Source organism: Chiloscyllium punctatum, chromosome 27 (genome assembly GCF_047496795.1).
Source record: "Chiloscyllium punctatum isolate Juve2018m chromosome 27, sChiPun1.3, whole genome shotgun sequence".
Lineage (NCBI taxonomy): Eukaryota > Metazoa > Chordata > Chondrichthyes > Orectolobiformes > Hemiscylliidae > Chiloscyllium > Chiloscyllium punctatum.
This window is the reverse complement of record NC_092765.1, coordinates 39,799,988-39,818,549: the sequence shown is the minus strand read 5'-3', so window position 1 is coordinate 39,818,549 and position 18,562 is coordinate 39,799,988. Positions and strand designations below refer to the sequence as shown.

Sequence of the window (18,562 nt, the reverse complement as noted above, 5' to 3'; positions counted from 1 at the left end):
GTAGAACATGTCCTGAGATAGTTATGTCTGGCCCCAATATGGCCCTGTGCCTCACCATCAATAAGAAACATTACGTTTCCTTTCTCCCAAATCAAGTATTTCTCCTTATTGCAAAAGACAGAATATCTGAGCAAATATTCACAAAAAAACTCACACAACAATGCATTTTTGCACAAGTAGTGCAGTTCAGGCATTCATTGAATTTGTCACCGCAACTCCCAAATACCACTTGCTCCTACAATCCAATGAATTAACAAGCTGATACTGCAGATGCTGGAAATCTGAAATAAAAACCAAAAGTACTGGAGAGACTCAGAAGGTTTAGCAGCACCTGGCAGGAAAGAGAAATAGTGTTAACATTTCAAGTTGGATGACCTCTTCAGAATAATTTTGAAACTCCTTCTCTCTCCACACATTCTCTGACTGAGTTTCTCCAGCAGTTTTGGTCTTTATTTCAAACTAACGTTGTTTTCTTCTTTAGGTACATGAACAATCTTCAATAGAAAATGGCTGCTGCTCTCCAATCCTCTCATTCTGAGACTTATAAAGCTTTTATTCCAGCTGATTTTTCAGTAACAACAACTTCAATTTATATTTTGTCTTGTTTTAAATTTTTTCTTTCATGGAATGTGAGCAGTATTTCTTGCCGATCCCTGATTGCCCTTTAACTGAATGGCTAACTCAACCATTTCAGAGTTAATCGTGTGGTTGTGAGTCTGAGGTCATGTCTAGTTCAGAGTGAATAAAGACAGCAGATTTTTTTTTTCTTAAATAATGTGATGTGGAGGTGCTGGTGTTGGACTGGTGTGGACAAAATCAGAAGCCACAACAACTTAGAATCGCCAAGCAGAAACTGATAGCCAAGTTCCGTCCCCATGATGGTGACCTCAACCGTGATCTTGGGTTCATGTCGCACTATATGTTACTACACTATACCATTCTGTATTTGTAAAATCTTCCTTACTGTGCTGTTTTGACACCATCACCTTGATAATTTGTTATGATCTCCCTACCTTAATTAGTTGCTACAGTTTTGGATTACTTGTTACTTTGTTTAGATCCTCGGCATGTGACGCTTATACCTAGCATGTTATTCCAGTCATTTGATTTGTCTCTAGCATCACCTTATTTTTATTTTTTTGTATTTATTTCCCTGACTTGATTAATCAAATTATAGGTCATCCCTTCACTTGTTGTACAGCTGTTGACTCTTTACTCACACCTTCTGGCACTCTCAATCATCTGCAGAAACTCATTATTCAGCCTGTTGACACTCCACTCAACCATTTATATGATCTTTTGATCTCTCTGGTTATAAATCCTGTGCCTGTATGTCTTCTCACCTCACCAGATAAAGGGGCAATGCTCCAAAAGCTTGTGATTTCAAATAGATCTTTTGGACTACAACCTGGTGTTATGTGATTTCTGAGTTCCTAAAGAACATTAGTGAATTCGTTGAGATTTCACAAAAATCAAAAATGGTTTTGTGAGACTAGCTTTCAATTCTGGATTTATTCATTGAAGTTAAATTACATCAGCTGGAGGTAGGAGTTGATCCCATGACCCACAAGCACTGACCTAGATTATTCGCTCAGTGACATTACCATTAGGCCACTATTAATCCCATGTAGCCTAACATCTGAAAACAAAATGTGAGACCAAGCCACTTAAAATGATATTATGATAGATGATCAAGAGGTTCTAGAAGAGGTATATTTTACCCAGTAACCTTGAAGGAAAAGAAACAAGTGTTGGAGAGATTTCAGGAAATAATCCTATAGTTTAGGACTGCAGCAAAAGGCAAGTCTACCTATGGTGCTGTAGAGAATGTAGGGTGATATGTAAGAAATCAGAATTAATCTTCGTGATCACAAAATCATTCACATTACCAAATTCTCCCTGCCTTCAAAAGTCTTTTAAAAACCTTGACTTGTGTTTTTTTTAATTCCTTCTCCACAACTATACAGTATTCACCTTCTTTTTTTGTTTGATGTACCAGTATATTTGCTTTTGTAAAATTTTTTTTGCAATTGCATTTTGATTGTGTATTGTCCAATATGCAGATTTGAAATCTCTACTACAGAATAGATAGTCCATTGAACAAGTTTTAGATTCAATGGGTGCCCTGCCATGCCAATAGAATTAATATTACAAGTCACTGTTATCAATAGGAACTAAATATATCACCATTCATTGAATAAAATTAGAATTCCTACAATGTGGAAACAGGCCCTTCGGCCCAACAAGTCCACACCATCCCTTCAAAGAGTATCCCACCCAGACCCATTACCCTACATTTGCCCTGACTAATATACCTAACCTATACATCCCCGAACACTGTGGACAATTTAGGATGGCCAATTGACCTAACCTGCACATCATTGGACCGCGAGAGGAAACTGCAGCACCTAAAGGAAACCCACGCAAACACAGGAAGTATATGCAAACTCCACAGAGACAGTCCCCCCAAGCTGGAACTGAACATGGCTCCTTGGCACTGTGAGGCAGCAGTGCTAACCACTGAGCCACCGTACCATCCACAACTACAAATAATGAGCAAATGACTAACCAGATTGAAAGTCAATTGATCAGGGCACATTTCTTTCATTATTGCAAATGGGATTGAACTCAATGCCACTCATATTGAATCTCTGTTTCTCCTGCTACCTCAAAAGATCACATTCAGAACAAATTTAGGCAATCCAACCCTAAATCCCAAAATGATACAATTTCCCACAAAATCAGCAAACCCTCACTGAGAAGCCATGGGAAAGGTGTCACATGGAAATATTGGACAAAATGTCTCCATGTCGACAGCTATCATTCATAGCTGAGGCAAAAAAATGAACACGTTATTCCACAGTTGGTGGATCAAAGTATTTAGCTCTATCACTGGGAGCAGCAAATGAATAAGTATTCCGAACCACTTTAGTGATCTGGTGACAAACATAATGATCCATTAAATTTGACACATTAAGAAGTATTGCATTTGACAGCAAAACAATGTCTTCAGACCAGTATTGCATCTTCAGTATCTCAGAGCTTGACATTGTTTGGCATTGGTGTCAGGGAATTGTGTGGTTCAATGTTATCCTAAAAATGTCTATCACATTTGTTTCCCTGCTATTTGAACAAAAGAATGCTTACTCACTGGGGGGAAAAAAAACAAGTTTGCAAGTCCCTTAATATTGCAAATAAAAGAACTTGATTTGAAATGAGTAAGCACCGAATTCCCAAGTTCTGACATTTGTATTTATTATAAATTAATTTACAGCACAATCAGATCTGATAACCAGATATGTAATGATACCTTTTTCAAATGATTTTGAAGCATCAAAGCAAATAGCCACAGATCTATAAGAAAGTGATCTATCACTCACGAAAAGGTTAAAGTTTTAACTTTATTTTACAGGATTATGATTATTAAGTAAATTATTTTGAATATTCTTGAATTAACTTCTTCACGTATAGAATGTTGTTGAAGAAAGAACATATATATATATTCTAGACAGAACATATGCTCTATGTTCTATATGGAGCATATATGTTCAGAATATTTATCAATAAAGGGATGAAGGCTAATCCACATAGATGTATAGACACCACATTATACTCCACAATTTTTCAATCATTCGGCCTAATGACAGAGCTTTTATCCACCTATCGTGAATTCCAGTGATGCTGCTGTTGAGGGCCAGCAGCTTTTAATATTGCCAGTCTCACATCACTGACCTGGAGAAATGAATTTCAGCCACTCAAGTCACAAATACACCGTCAAGATGGCAGTTTGCACTTTATTCCCATAATACTATGATTTAATAAATGTTAGCCAGCATTAGAGCACTTTTAAGATTCAGCCTCACTGCCAAATAGCCCAAAACAAATTAAACAGCTGTTTGAATAGAGAAACAGTCACTTTTATTAACAGCTGCTAACAGAGATTAAAAGGGTGAACAGGTCTAGAGTTACCAAATTGAAAGTATATTGTAAGTTTATTGACAATGAGATATATTACAACATTGCACTGTCGACTTAATATCCTGTCAATCCTTTGGGCTCTGTATTTAAGGTTCATTATTTTGATTTTAATTTTAAGACAATGGCATATATAAAAACTATGTTAGATACTATAGAGAAAGGTAGATGGTCAGATGGTGCAGTGACTCATTACACTTGTTTCTCACTGCTGGGATTTTGGATTCACATCCAACTAAGATTGATGACAAGGAAGTTTCAACCACATCCCTGGTGGGAAGTCACCCTCAAGCATGAAATGTCGGCAGGCTGGCACTAATTGACTTTACACTGGTATTGTCAGTCAGGGGCTACAGAGATGGCTCCATTGCTAAGTGGAAATGACATGCCAACACACTATAGTGAGACACTGTGTTCAGGAACATAGGCACATTTTGAGAGACAGCTCATCAGACAGTTTAACTTCACATTCCCTGCAGAAACATTCTTCTGCCATTTCGATTCTATCGTAACCGCGACACATTTGTAGTTTCATTGAAATGTTGAGCATGCATCATTTCAAGGGCTGCATTTTGCTTTGACAGGAGTTGAGTCAGGGTGTGAATGGTCCACTCACTCTCTCCACTGCCATCTCAGCCGAATGAATAAAGCGTCGGACTGCCAATTAGTGGCCACTTGGCAAGAGGCCATCAATGAGCAGTTTTGGGGCAATTTGAATTCCCAATTGGAATTCTCAGCCAGCATATCACATGAGAGAGATGTTACTACATGACTTGGAAGTTGGTCAAGACTACAAAATTAAAGCCCTTACCTTCTCCACCTCTCCTTGCTTTTTCTGTCAAGCCCAAAACTGATTAAATTATCAAAAAGACATTGAAGTTCTGCTACCCTCACCAGACTCTGTTACTACATTCAGCTCTGGTTCCACTGGCAGGCCTTGCCATCAGGCTTGTGCTGCTTCTGTCTGTTATAAAACACCCCATGGGCATTTTCAGTTTAAAAATAATGAATCAAGAAACATAAAATAGCATACAATGGATACTTTAAAATGACAGCTTTGGGCTCTTGTATTGCAGTGGTAGTGTTCCTCTCCTTTTGAGCCAGAAAGCTTAGGTTCAAATGTGACCTGTTCCTGATGTTTGTAATAATACAGGTGGATTAAAAATATCTAGCAAGTGGTGGGTAGGCCTCTGACCTCTGCCCCCATTCACTTTCTGTAATACCAGAGACTAGCATTGTGTCATTAAAATGCCAACCTGACGTCATTGTGCAGAAAGGGCAGCGCCGCGTCTGCTTTGCAGCTGTAAAATCGAATGCTAAGTTCCAAAATAGTTGCCATGCATCACTAATGCTCGAACCAAACAACATAACACCTCTGCATCAAGTGCTAGTAAGTCCCTAGATGGTTAAATTTATATTTCTCTGTAATGATGTCAAAGTAATTAGTTGACATCATATTAATCCAAACAATGGAATGCTATATGTCTCACAGTAAGTAACTGGAAACAATTACAATAATCAACAGAAATGTTACCTTATAGGTTACAGCATAAAGAATAAGAAATAACTGACAGAGAGACAAGGCAATAATTGAATCTTGAGTGTCTGATGGCTTTCAATTCAATTACTACCTCCTATCACACTGCCAGACACCTATCATCCTGTATGTATTGTACTTTAACTATACTTGGCACACTTTCTGAATCCTGCATCTTTCCATCTCCACATTCTTCTCATGTCTGGTGTTCATTAAAAGGATCATGCTGCTTTATTCAGTCAAACCTTTTTGAAGCCCTGCAGTTCATGGTCGGGAACCAGAAGCAGTCTGTGCACACTCCTGTTGTAATGCATTATTTATAAAACACTCATGTCACCAACAATTTCTCCAAATCATGTTTAGCAAAAACATAAACACTCCACTTCACAGAGACATAAGGTCTGATTTCTTGTAGGAACTTTGTTACATGGCAGGACAGTTGCAGAATTGGCCCACTCAGAACCTCCCACAGTTAAAGACTTCACATTTGGCTGGCATGAAAAAGCTTCAGATGATGTGGGACAGGAGGATTATATTTTAAAATGTTACAAAGGAAAGCTTTAATATATATTGATATATTCTGTTACAGACTAATTGGCATGGTGCCGGAAAAATGCAAACTGGTCTGTCAAATCGTTATCGTCGACACAATTAGCTCATTTAGTGCTCGTTTGTTTTTCACCAATAATGCTTTTAATTTTTTTTAATAAGCTCCTGCCACTGTGGAAGGGTATTCTACTGCTGGGAGACTAAAGAGGTGATAGGTTGATAGATTCATTGGCATTCATTATCCTCTCTGGCATACAATGTTGGATTTTCTCACAATGGAGAATCATAGATGTGGTAAAGCCTATCCAACAAAGCCAAGATGGGCTGAAGGATCATCTTCTGCAATGTATCATTCATTGATTATATGTGTTGTGTGACAACTGGAATGGTTTCATTTCTGATATGCTTTACCTTATTCACTTTTCCAATGCTTACCACTTATTACATCAAAAACATGGCATTATTCTGTTCTGGGAGAAAGTGAGGACTGCAGATGCTGGAGATCAGAGCTGAAAATGTGTTGCTGGAAAAGTGAAGCAGGTCAGGCAGCATCCAGGGAACAGGAGAATCGACGTTTCGGGCATCAGCCCTTCTTCAGGAATGAGGAAAGTGTTTCCAGCAGGCTAAGATAAAAGATAGGGAGGAGGGACTTGGAGGAGGGGCGTTGAGAATGCGATAGGTGGAGGAAGGTCAAGGTGAGGGTGATAGGCTGGAGAGGGGTGGGGGGCGGAGAGGTCAGGAAGAAGATTGTAGGTTAGGAAGGCGGTGCCTAGTTTGAGGGATTTGACTGAGACAAGGTGGGGGGAGGGGAAATGAGGAAACTGGAGAAATCTGAATTCATCCCTTGTGGTTGGAGGGTTCCTAGGTGGAAGATGAGGCACTCTTCCTCCAACCGTCGTGTTGCCATGGTCTGGCGATGGAGGAGTCCAAGGACCTGCATGTCCTTGGTGGAGAGGGAGGGGGAGTTGAAGTGTTAAGCTACGGGGTGGTTGGGTTGGTTGGTCCGGGTGTCCCAGAGGTGTTCTCTGAAACGTTCCGCAAGTAGCCGGCCTGTCTCCCCAATATAGAGGAGGCCACATCGGGTGCAGCGGATGCAATAGATGATGTGTGTGGAGGTGCAGGTGAATTTGTGGTGGATATGGAAGTGTCCCTTGGGGCCTTGGAGGGAGGTAAGGGGGGAGGTGTGGGCGCAAGTTTTGCATTTCTTGCGGTTGCAAGGGAAGGTGCCGGGAGTGGAGGTTGGGCTGGTGGGGGGTGTGGACCTGATGAGGGAGTCACGGAGGGAGTGGTCTTTTCGGAACGCTGATAGGAGAGGGAGGGAAATATGTCCCTGGTGGTGGGGTCCATTTGGAGGTGGCAGAAATGACGGCGGATGATACGTTGGACATGGAGGTTGGTGGGGTGGTAGGTGAGGACCAGTGGGGTTCTGTCCTGGTGGCGGTTGGAGGGGCAGGGCTCAAGGGCGGAGGAGCAGGAAGTGGAAGAGTTGCGGTGGAGGGCATCGTCGACCATGTCTGGGGGGAAATTGCGGTCCTTGAAGAAGGAGGCCATCTGGGTGGTACGGTTTTGGAACTGGTCCTCCTGAGAGCAGATGCGGCGGAGACGAAGGAATTGGGAATATGGAATGGTGTTTTTACAGGGGGCAGGGTGGGAGGAGGTGTAGTCTAGGTAGCTGTGGGAGTCGGTCGGTTTATAGTAAAGGTCCATGTCGATTCGGTCACCCGAGATAGAAATGGAAAGGTCTAAGAAGGGGAGGGAAGAGTCTGAGATGGTCCAGGTGAATTTGAGGTCGGGGTGGAAAGTGTTGGTAAAGTGGATGAACTGTTCAACCTCCTTGTGGGAGCACGAGGCAGCGCCGATACAGTCATTGATGTAGCGGAGGAAAAGGTGGGGGGTGGGGCCAGTGTAGCTGCGGAAGATGGACTGTTCCACATATCCTACGAAGAGGCAGGCATAGCTGGGGCCCATGTGGGTGCCCATGGCTACTCCTTTGGTTTGGAGGAAGTGGGGGGTTCTGGTAATCTTTTAAATGTCATAAATGCTTTACTAAATTCTGATCAAGCCTGACATCAAAATAAAGGCTTTGGACTCAGAAACAATATCCAAAAATACATTAAACAAACACAGATAAATATAATGAATGCATTACTGATTCTCTTCTGATCAAACAAACACTTCAAGACAAAGTAATAACAACAATTTTTTTTTTCATTTTCACCTGAACATTTAAGAAGATTACTTATTAGAAATAAAGTGGAAATGTATGGGGAAAATTGGCAGTTGGTAATGATGATCATGTGAACAGTCACCATGGACACAATGGGCCAAATGGCCTCTGTGTCCCATGAGACATATGTGATTTGAGATAGCACCTTCAACATAATGAAACACCCCAAGATGCTTCATGAATACATTATAAAACAAAGTATGATATATAGCATAAAAAGATAAGTTCACTCAAATGACAAAAGCTTGTTAAAAATGGTGAGTTTTAGGAATTGCCTTAAAGGACCAAAGAGAGATAACAAGGTGGAGGGATGTGAGGGAAATTAGATTTCAGATCTTGTGACAAAATCACATAGGGATAGTAAAACTGGAAATGCATCAAAGGCCAGAATTAGAAGAGCACAGTCATCTTATGGATGGGGAGGGTGGGAGCACTGTGGGGATAAAAAAGATGACAAAAATAGAAAGATCCAAGACCATTGAGGGATTTTAAAACAAGGATGGGAAATTTGTAAGCAATTCATTGCTTGACAGGGAACCAATGTAGGTCCAAAGATGCAACAGATTAAAACATGAGCAGCAGGGTTTTGGATGACCTCAACCTTAAGGAGGGTATGAAGTGAGAGATCAGTCTGGAGTGCATTGGCATACTTCAGTGTAGAGGTACAAAGACATGAATAGTAATTCCAGCTTTAGATAAACTAAGATGAAATGATGAAATTATGCACTGTTTATAGAGATGCACTAAGCAATCTTAGTAATGTTATCAATATGAGTTCAGAAATTCAGCTCATGATCCAATGTTGTGAACAGATTGGCATCATCTCAGTCTGGGAGAAAAATGGAAGTCAGTTTTTGGGACATGCAATTTGTAGCAGAGTTTGCAAACAATGGCTTCAGTCCTCCCAATATTTCATTTGTGGATATCTGTTCATCCAACAAAGGACACCAGAAGACGACCTCAGAAACTTGACATGTGGCGAATTGTTAATGTTAGACCTAGGAATCTGTGAAAATAGCCTCTTTTTTGCTGACCAATAGAAAAACAGTATAAGTTCATTCCTGTACATGCACACTAGTTTCAAAGATTGCATTTCTGGTTGCTGTTATTTGTTGTTAAATATCACAAATAGGCTTGTACACCCAAAGCTGGAAAGCAATTGAAAAACCCACCTGTTCCAAATGATCTTCCAGTGTTACCTCATTTAAGTTACTGGGTGCTACCATGGGTTCAAGTGCTATGAACCAGAAAGAGTCACAAAGACTGGTCTACCAGTCAGATCTCCCTACAGGCTTTATATTGTCTAGGTGTGAGTGACTTATATTTTAAAAAATCATGAATCAATAACATATAAATCCAGTTTTATAGTAAATGTTAGCAACATAGTTGTGAAATAAGAGACAACTATATTATTCCAGTTTCAACTTATTCTGAATATAAAGGCGACAAACAAACTTGTATTTGTATGATACTTTAAAAAGTCTTCAGTACGTCTTTAACATATTCTGCAACAAATGATTTATTTAGTGAAGTGAAACTACTTCCCACAGTTCAAAGACATGCAGATTAGGCGGATTGGTCATGCTAAATTGCCCCATAGTGTCCAGTGATTTGCAAATGCAAGGTCACGCGGATAGGTTGGGAGCCAGATCTGGGTGAAGTGCTGTTTGGAGGGTCAGTGCTGACTCAGTGGGCTAAAGGACTTCTATCTGCACTTTAGCGATTTGATGATTCTATGGATCTATCATTCTTCAGGTAAGCCGAGCAATCGGTTTACCCACAGCAGTTTTCTTGCAGATGATATAAAGGGAGAAAAGTTGACCAAGACACCAGGAGAATGTTTTGCTCTTACTTTGATATGGGAACTGCTAGACAGAGAAAAAGAGCAAGGTCAATTTAGTTTTTCTGCTGCCAACTTAACAGTTATGTGTTGCAATAATAATGGATAATGTAGATTAATCATTTCAATCAATCCTTCTACAACTGAACCAGAAGTGACAAAGGGCCAAATCCCTGTGATGGTGCATGTTTGGAACCATTAGTCCAATCATTTTTGAAACCGTAGCATGAAATCATTCCCTTCCATCCACCTGAAATGATGGACAAAGTTTAGTGCCTCTAGACAATCTCCTTTAACATGCCTGGATTGTAGAGTATGAATTATTTCTGAAATACTTATTGAAATAATTAGAGTTCCATTAGTGAGATCCATGTATTAGAGCTAATTCAACTTCGGAAAAGCATTCAGCCAGATACTTTTTTCTTCTGCTGGAATGAGCTATTCAAATCAGAAAAAAATCAAAAGGAAATGTGTTTCTGTCTCTAATAATTGTGGTTAATCACTGTCTTGTACATATCCTTTTACATGTTTACTTCAGTTCTCGCTTTTAATACTAAAATCAACTCATTAGAATTCCTGGGGGGCAAAGCTTCTTATTTATTTAGCACTTTCACACATTTCATTAAAATGTAATCATTCTTCCAATATCATGGACACCTTGTGTACAGTGAGTCAATTTAATGTTTTTGTGGAATTGTTGGCAGATACAGAAAATATCCAGGCAAATGACATGCTTAATATCAAATATATTCCAGTAAGGAATCGTTGCAGCTTCCAATTGAGCTCTCTGCTGATTCAGTCTGCTTTCTATAGTCACAGCACAAAATACGACTCCCAAGTTGCATGTAATTACTCAATTAACATTGCAGACCTCAAACAAAGTGAACCATGTAATATCTGCTAATGGACCGCTCAGCGGTAAATGTTGTCTAGGAATATAATTGGATACTATCAAAGATTTTGTTGGAGGCACAAAGTTAGTCCAACCTTTTGTTTAAAATAATGGTTTAAAATTGTGTAAACTGTGAAGACATCTACCGACTGCACATCTTCAGAAAATTTCTACATTGACATGGAAGCTTTCACTTACACTTGAAATAACAGAGCAAGTATAATCCTTCTTCCCAGAGTGATACTTAAACTAACCTCCTTTTACGCTTCTTGAGTACAGAGTAGGATAAATCCTTCTGTACCATATTTCTTTCTTTTTTTTTATTCTTGTCATAAAATTTGCACATGTGGTCAGGCCTTGGTAATGCTTTCAACCTACATTACAGTAAAATTCCAAAAATGGCATCTTTTGACATAAGATCCATGGTGGTAAAATTCCCTGACTGCTATTGAGGCTGGGCCCTACAATGTAGGAGTTGCTTTTGGTTAGTTTATGTCTAGTGTCTGGTTGAACTAGTATGTGAAAAAGACGGTAATCCAATACAGAAACAAATTGTCCAAATTAATGTGATCTTGCTCTGGCTCTGTAGCTTCACTGTGAATGTGTATTTAAGTTTTCAGATCTCTCTTGACCTGAGCAAACCTATTGTAGTGCTACCAGCATGGTACCTAGTACAAAATCTTTCTTGCTTGGGTCACACAAAAGAATGGAAAGATCATTAATCATTTTGGCAATATTGCATCAGACATTAGATGAAACATTTTAACAAACAGTAATTCTAGATGATCCCTTTAGCAACATAATTTCTGCACTGAGAACAGCATAAAAGCTAAGGTTTTACCTCATTAAGCATAGCATTACAGCTGGGGGAATCCTACATAGTATTATTTGTAACATTCTGCCACACTATGCAAACTTGCACTGAAGGATGGGTAGAGGTATCCCAATGTACTGAGTGACAGTATTCAGTCAGAGATATATCATGGAATAAATAATAATAGCCAATGTCTTAATAAAGGAACACCAATTTGTTCAGTGTCTTTTCATTTCAGTTCATTAGAATTAGCAGAATATTTTTCATTTGTGGTCAGCACAGTGGCTCAATGGTTAGCACTGCTCCCTCAGAGCACTAGGGTCCCAGGTTCGATTCCAGCCTCGGGCGACTGTCTGTGTGGAGTTTGCACATTCTCCCCGTCTCTGCGTGGGGATACTCCGGTTTCCCTCCCACAGTCCAAAGATGTGCAGGTTAGGTGAATTGACCAAGCTAAATTGCTCATATTGTTAGGTGCATTAGTCAGAGGGAAATGGGTCTGGGTGGGTTATCCTTCACAGGGTCAGTGAGGACTTGGTGGGCCGAAGGGCCTGTTTCCACACTGTAGAGAATCTAATCTAATCTAAAAGTTATATAACTCATCTACATCCTCAGAAGGGTCAGGAAATTCAGCATATCCACAGTGACTGCACCATAGAAAGCATCCTATCCAGATGCAAAACAATTTGGTATGGCAACTACTCTGGCCAAGATCTCAAGCAATTACAGAGAGTTGTGAACGCAGACCCGTCTTCCTTCCTTTGACTCTGTCTACACTTCCTGCTGCCTTGGGAAAGCAACATAATCAAAGACTGGATTAGTGGTGCTGGAAGAGCACAGCAGTTCAGGTAGCATCCAACGAGCAGCGAAATCGACGTTTCGGATTTCGCTGCTCGTTGGATGCTGCCTGAACTGCTGTGCTCTTCCAGCACCACTAATCCAGTATTTGCTTTCCAGCATCTGCAGTCATTGTTTTTACCAACATAATCAAAGACCCCTCCCACTCAGGTTACATAATTTCCCACCCTCTTTCATTGGATAGAAGATGCAAAAGTTCGAAAACTCCCGCACCAATTGATTCAAGAACAGCTTCTTCCCCATTTTTATCAAGCTAATGAATGGACCTCTCATATATTACAGTCGATCTTTCTCTGCACCTTCTCTGTAGCTGTAAAACTGTATTCTGAATTCTGTTCTATTACCCTTATGTACTTATGTAAGTTATGATATTTCTGGTTAGCATGCAAAATAACACTTTTCACTGTATCTCAGTACATGTGACAATAATAAATCAAATCAGTTAAAATTGAAGAGAAAGCTCAAAGCTCCAGGATTATTTGAAATCTCCCTAGATGGTGTGAGTTTGTGCCAAGGCCCTACCTGCTGCATTAAGTAATTTTGCCTCTGAGGCAGAGACTACTGTCTTTTATCTTCTAATGTCAGAGACCAGCCAGTGATGCACTTTCCTGAATCACCTACTGCCCAACCACTTCAAAACACATAACCCAACCAAGCAGAATTGTATGTTCGGTTCTTCCATGCTGTTTGACATGCCTTGATTTAAAAATAGGTTCACCATTACTCGAATCAGTGCTGTTAACAACAACCAGCCAGCCTTCTGCAACACCACATCACATGTGTCACACACACATGCTCACTTCACTGAGTGAGATTCTTTTGCCTAGTCACATTGACAGGTTAGCTTGAGTGCTGCTACAAACTGTGTCTGACCCCGGTATTGGGAGCTGCTGAAAGCAGCATCATATGTTCAGCCAGCATTGAATGCAATCTGCAGCAGCACCTAAAGTTCTGGCTGAAACCTAACAGCTGACGATACATGCCCATTGCACTGAATATTGGGTAGTCGGGCACCAGACTGACACATTTTAGGGCAGTATTGAGGATGGCTGAGGTATTTAAATTGGAAAGGTTTGAGGATTCTGTGTTCTGTATGAGTTGGGGTTAGGTTGAGGGTGTAGGCTACAGCTTCATGTTGGGCTGTATCAGATTGGCTGCCTATTTTGCACAGTGGCTGATACTTAATCCCATTGACTGTCATGGAACTTTTTAATGAAGTACTGGGTAGAACAGGCAGTCTATCCAAAATCAGCATATATGGTAGCGGTGCAGTGTCATGTCAGTGGATGAATAATCATGAGTTTCAGGGTAATATCTGGGAATTTTGGTTCAAATCTTGTGATTGCAGATGGTTAAATTTAAATTCAATTAAATCTGGATTTCTTTTTGTTTTTTTTTCCTCTTTTTTTTCTTTATTCCCACACTGACAGTGGTAGTGCTTATTCTTCCCCAGCTCCCATGTCAGGTGTGTACAGGTGTTGGACACACTGAGAGACAACAGTGTGCAAATCTTTATTTATATTCCACCACCAGGAAGAAAGGAAACATCTGAGTGGCCAGTGACAAGCAGTGCCCTTCTCAGAGGGCAATGCAGCATCATCAAACGGTGAAGGGGTGGGCAGGGATTAAATCAAAATAGAATAGGAGGGGGAAATAATACACTCCACTCCCTCTGGAACTTTTTCTTTAAAAAAATCTAATCTGATTACTGGGGCGGGGAATCATTTCGCTATGTAATGCCTTTTAGCAAGAGAAAGTTTACCTGGACTGGCCTACATGTGTCTCCAGTACCACAGTTAAGTGATTGAATCCTAATTATGCAATGGTGACATATACATCCTCTAAGCTACGCCTTCGAGAAAGATTCTTTGGAGTCGAAATGTTAACTTTATTTCTCTCTGCACAGATGCTGCCAGACCTGCTGAGTTTGTTCAACACGGTTTTATTTCTGTAATATCGCTTTGTGATATCGCTTTTCCAGCCCGTGTCTGCTTCCTTGCCAAGTGTTTCACCACCCTCCACGGAAAGAGAAAGTGTCAAGATCAGAGATAAAGTTGTCACACTCAGAAGAAAGCTCAGCGAGGGAGCGAACAGCGACTTAAACCGGAACTTGTTGAAGATAGTTTCTGATCAACCTATTCAGAGATGTTATTACCCATCTCCGGAGCAGGTGGGGCTTGAACCCGAAGCCTCCTGGCTCAGAGATAGGACACGACCACCATGACGGCCCTTTCCAGATGAGACTTCAGTTTTTCTGCCTCCCCAAACCTCAAGCCCACCCTCAGTCCTGAGACACTCCCTTACGTCCCCCCCCGCCCCCCTCCTCGATAGTGGTTGCTGTTAACCTAAAACTTTCTTTTTTTCAAACCGAGACGGGTCTGTCCTGTACTTTTCGCACTGTTTGTTCCCCTGTGTGATTAAATCGCTAGTTCGATTTGGAAACGCGTGTTACATTGAAGAATGGGAGTGGGGGAAGAGCCGTCACCAGTTCCTCGGCGTCTGTTGCCCGAGTTCCCATGATGATCTGACATGTTCGGTCTGACATGTGTAAACTTTGACCTCCCCATCGTGCGAACGGGCCTGGGCTCGTTCTGATGTTTTCTAATAACCTGAGTTCTGAACCCACCCGCGATGCCACGATAAAATCAATTTTCAGCGCCGCTACAGTGAAATAGCTTTCTCAGTCTTCAGCATTGCTGCAGCCTGGCGGGAACTCTATCAATCTGCAAAGCACTCAACTGCAAAGGTTTGGGAATTATTATGCTAATGATTTAAAATGGCATTGCTGTTTAAAACAGACCGTCTGGGTTGCTATTCCTCTATTGGCCTCGTCTGCACAGAGCTAAATGAGAAATGTTTATAAACTTTTGTTTTCAAAATAAAATCGATTGTTTCAAGCCACTGTCAAGATTGTAAAGCCTCTTGCCAAATATGACTGACATAATTTATTAAGAAAGCTTCAAGAAGCATCGTGTCCCATGACTCCTTCGCATTGCCGCCCAGACTGTGCGCTAACTTTTCCGCCTGCTTTTACCAGGGACAGTGTTTGAAGTTTGCAGGAGAGAATGTGAAAACAAATGCTGTGAATTTGTTTTATTCTGTCGTTGGATGCGGGCGCCACAGGCTAAGCTTAGCCTCGACTGCTTCAAGTCGACAGTGTAGTGCTGGAAAAGCACAGCAGGTCAGGCAGCATCAGAGGAGCAGGAGAGTCGACGTTTCGAGCATAAGGAATCATTCAGGAATGATTGCTGCTGAAGGGTTTTTGCCCGAAACGGCGACTCTCCTGCTCCTCGGAGGCTGCCTGACCTGCTGTGCTTTTCCAACACCACTCTCTCGATTCTCATCCCCAGCATCTGCAGTTCTCACTTCCGCCTCGACTGCTTCAACCAGCCCTGCCCTTGGAACTGTCCAGCTAAACTGTATTCTTCAACCTGTGCATTTAATGTAGGGCCTCTCGCAGGGCCGTTAGCGAGGGAGGTCTTGGACACTGACCACACTACAAGGAAGACATGAACTTGCAGATAACTGCGCTCCCATACATCTACTGACTTTCTAGGGTCATGGCTTTCGAAGGCGCTATTGAAGGAAACTTGAAGAGCTGACAGTTTGAAAATTAAAATAGCATTTATTATATTCATACCGTGACCAAGGAGGATGTGGGTGGTGGAAAAGAAAAACGCATGATATTGGCATCGGTCACCCTTTTTAACCATTGTCGAATATTGAGTTCCATTGACTTTATTTGAACGGAACTGGAATGTGTTTGCAGGCGGTACCTACAATTTCACCAGGAATTTCACCCCATTCGCCCGCCTGATTCTCGGAAACGGAAGCGCTCATGACAAATATTCACAGCATGGTGATTCTCAGTAGAGAGATGGGGAGAGAGCAGCACTCGGTATGTAGTGAGGAATGAGGGTGGTCTTCAAAGAGAAACTGGAAACGAATGTTACTCCGGATGGGCAATAGAACAAAGGAATGGAAATTAGATTGTTTTGTTCAATGCCCAACAATGACCTCATTGAACAAATGACCATGTTTGGTGCTATTCCTTTCTATAGCTAATTCTCTGCCTGAGAAGGTGGTAAAGCTGGGGGAAGATGCAAAGGAATCATAGGCTATCAGGAGGAGGATGCTAGACGGGAATTGCAAATTAGGAACACAAATAGGTCTGCCATGATCGTATTAACTGGTGCAGCAGACTTGAGGGACTCCAGTCCTGTTCTGTTTTGAAATTGCATGTCTGTATGATTTCAATTTTAATTCTGTGCAAGTGAATGGGTTTCAGTATAATTAAGAAGAGTGGGGGCCAGTTGAGAGTTAATTGAGAACTTCTGGCGAAAGCAGTGGGTATGGCTTTGCATCTGCCTATCGCTACTAAATAAGAGAATTCTGACAAACATCATTCAAAAGGAAATTATACAGAAGTTGGATAGGATAAGCAAAGTACAATAGGAAGTACAAAAATCGACTGGCTACATTCAAAGTCACCTAAGCTGAATGAGATCCATCCTTAATTGCTGAGAGAAGCAAGGGTGAAAATTGTAGAGACTTCGGACACCATCTTTCTACCCCTCTTCAATATGGAGGAATAACAAAGGACTTAAGACTTGTAGATGTTGTGTTCACTTTTCAAAAGAGGAAAATAAAGAAAGTTACTACAAGACAGTCACCTTAATGAAGGTGTTAAGGGAACCCGTGGAAGAATTAATGTAGGCCAAAAAATTGATGAATAAAAATTTAAATTAATAAGTAAAAATCTGCTTGGATTGGTTGAAGGCAAATTGTATTTGACGAAGTTGAATGAATTTTTCGAAGAAATAAAATATGTTGATAAAAGTAATGTGATTGATGTGCTTAGTGCAAAAAGCACATTATAAAGTGTCACTTGATAGATATGTTGGTAAAATTTAAGTCTATTGGTTTAAATGATTTCATGAATACAACATTGGCAAAAGGGCAAAAAAGTAAAAATTAGTAGTGAATAAATCCTTTACAGTGCTCCAGGTTAATGTTGAGGCTATTTTTTTGGACATTTTTTAATGAAGTAGACTTCAGTAAATGGATATAAATTCAACATTTGCAGATCACTTGCAATTAGAAGATAATAAAAATTAGTGAGAATATCAATAGACCTCAAGATAACATGAAATGGTCCCACTGATTAGACAGGACAGATGTGATTTAATATAAGAACCACAGCAGACATTGATAGGTCTTGGTGAGCCAAGAAGGAAAAGGTTATGGGAAGTCAGTGGGAAGGTGGAATAATAAGATCACCCATGATCTTATGATTAGATTCCCTACAGTGCGGAAACAGGCCATTCCACCCAACCAGTCCACACCGACCCTCCGGAGAGTAACCCACCTGACCCATTTCCCTCTTACTAATGCACCAAGCACTATGAGCAATTTAGCATGACCAATTCACCTAACCTGCACATCTTTGGACGAAAATGGCAGAACAGTCTTAAGGTACTATAGCCTACTTCCATTCGTAATTTATACATTCAGGTGGAAATTGAATCATTTTGGTGGCAAGAATTAGAAAAACTGAATGATACCATTTTGAAGGAAATGCAGAAATGGAGATATCTGGGGATACATGTACAGATGGTTTGGAAATTGGCAGAAAATTTGAGAAACGCATTGGATAGTTGGTCTTAAAAACCAAGGCATTGAACACAAAAGGACAAAGATTGTGCTAAATCATTATTTGAAAAGAAAGTAGATTAGATCCCAGCTTGAAGTTTGTCTCTAACTCTGAGCATCACAATTTAGGCAGAACATTTGATAAGATGGTCTTGAGAATGAAAACTTCAGTTAAGCGTATAGATTGGCAAGTGAATTATTCTCAGTGCAGACAAACCAAA

General features: G+C 40.7%; 1 protein-coding gene across 1 annotated transcript in view; it reads right to left on the bottom strand.

Annotated features, from left to right (window-relative positions):
* The window catches only part of grik3 (glutamate ionotropic receptor kainate type subunit 3), a 507,530-nt gene that overhangs the window by 479,246 nt on the left and 9,722 nt on the right, over window positions 1–18,562 (bottom strand). The gene's annotated exons all lie outside the window — the stretch shown is intronic.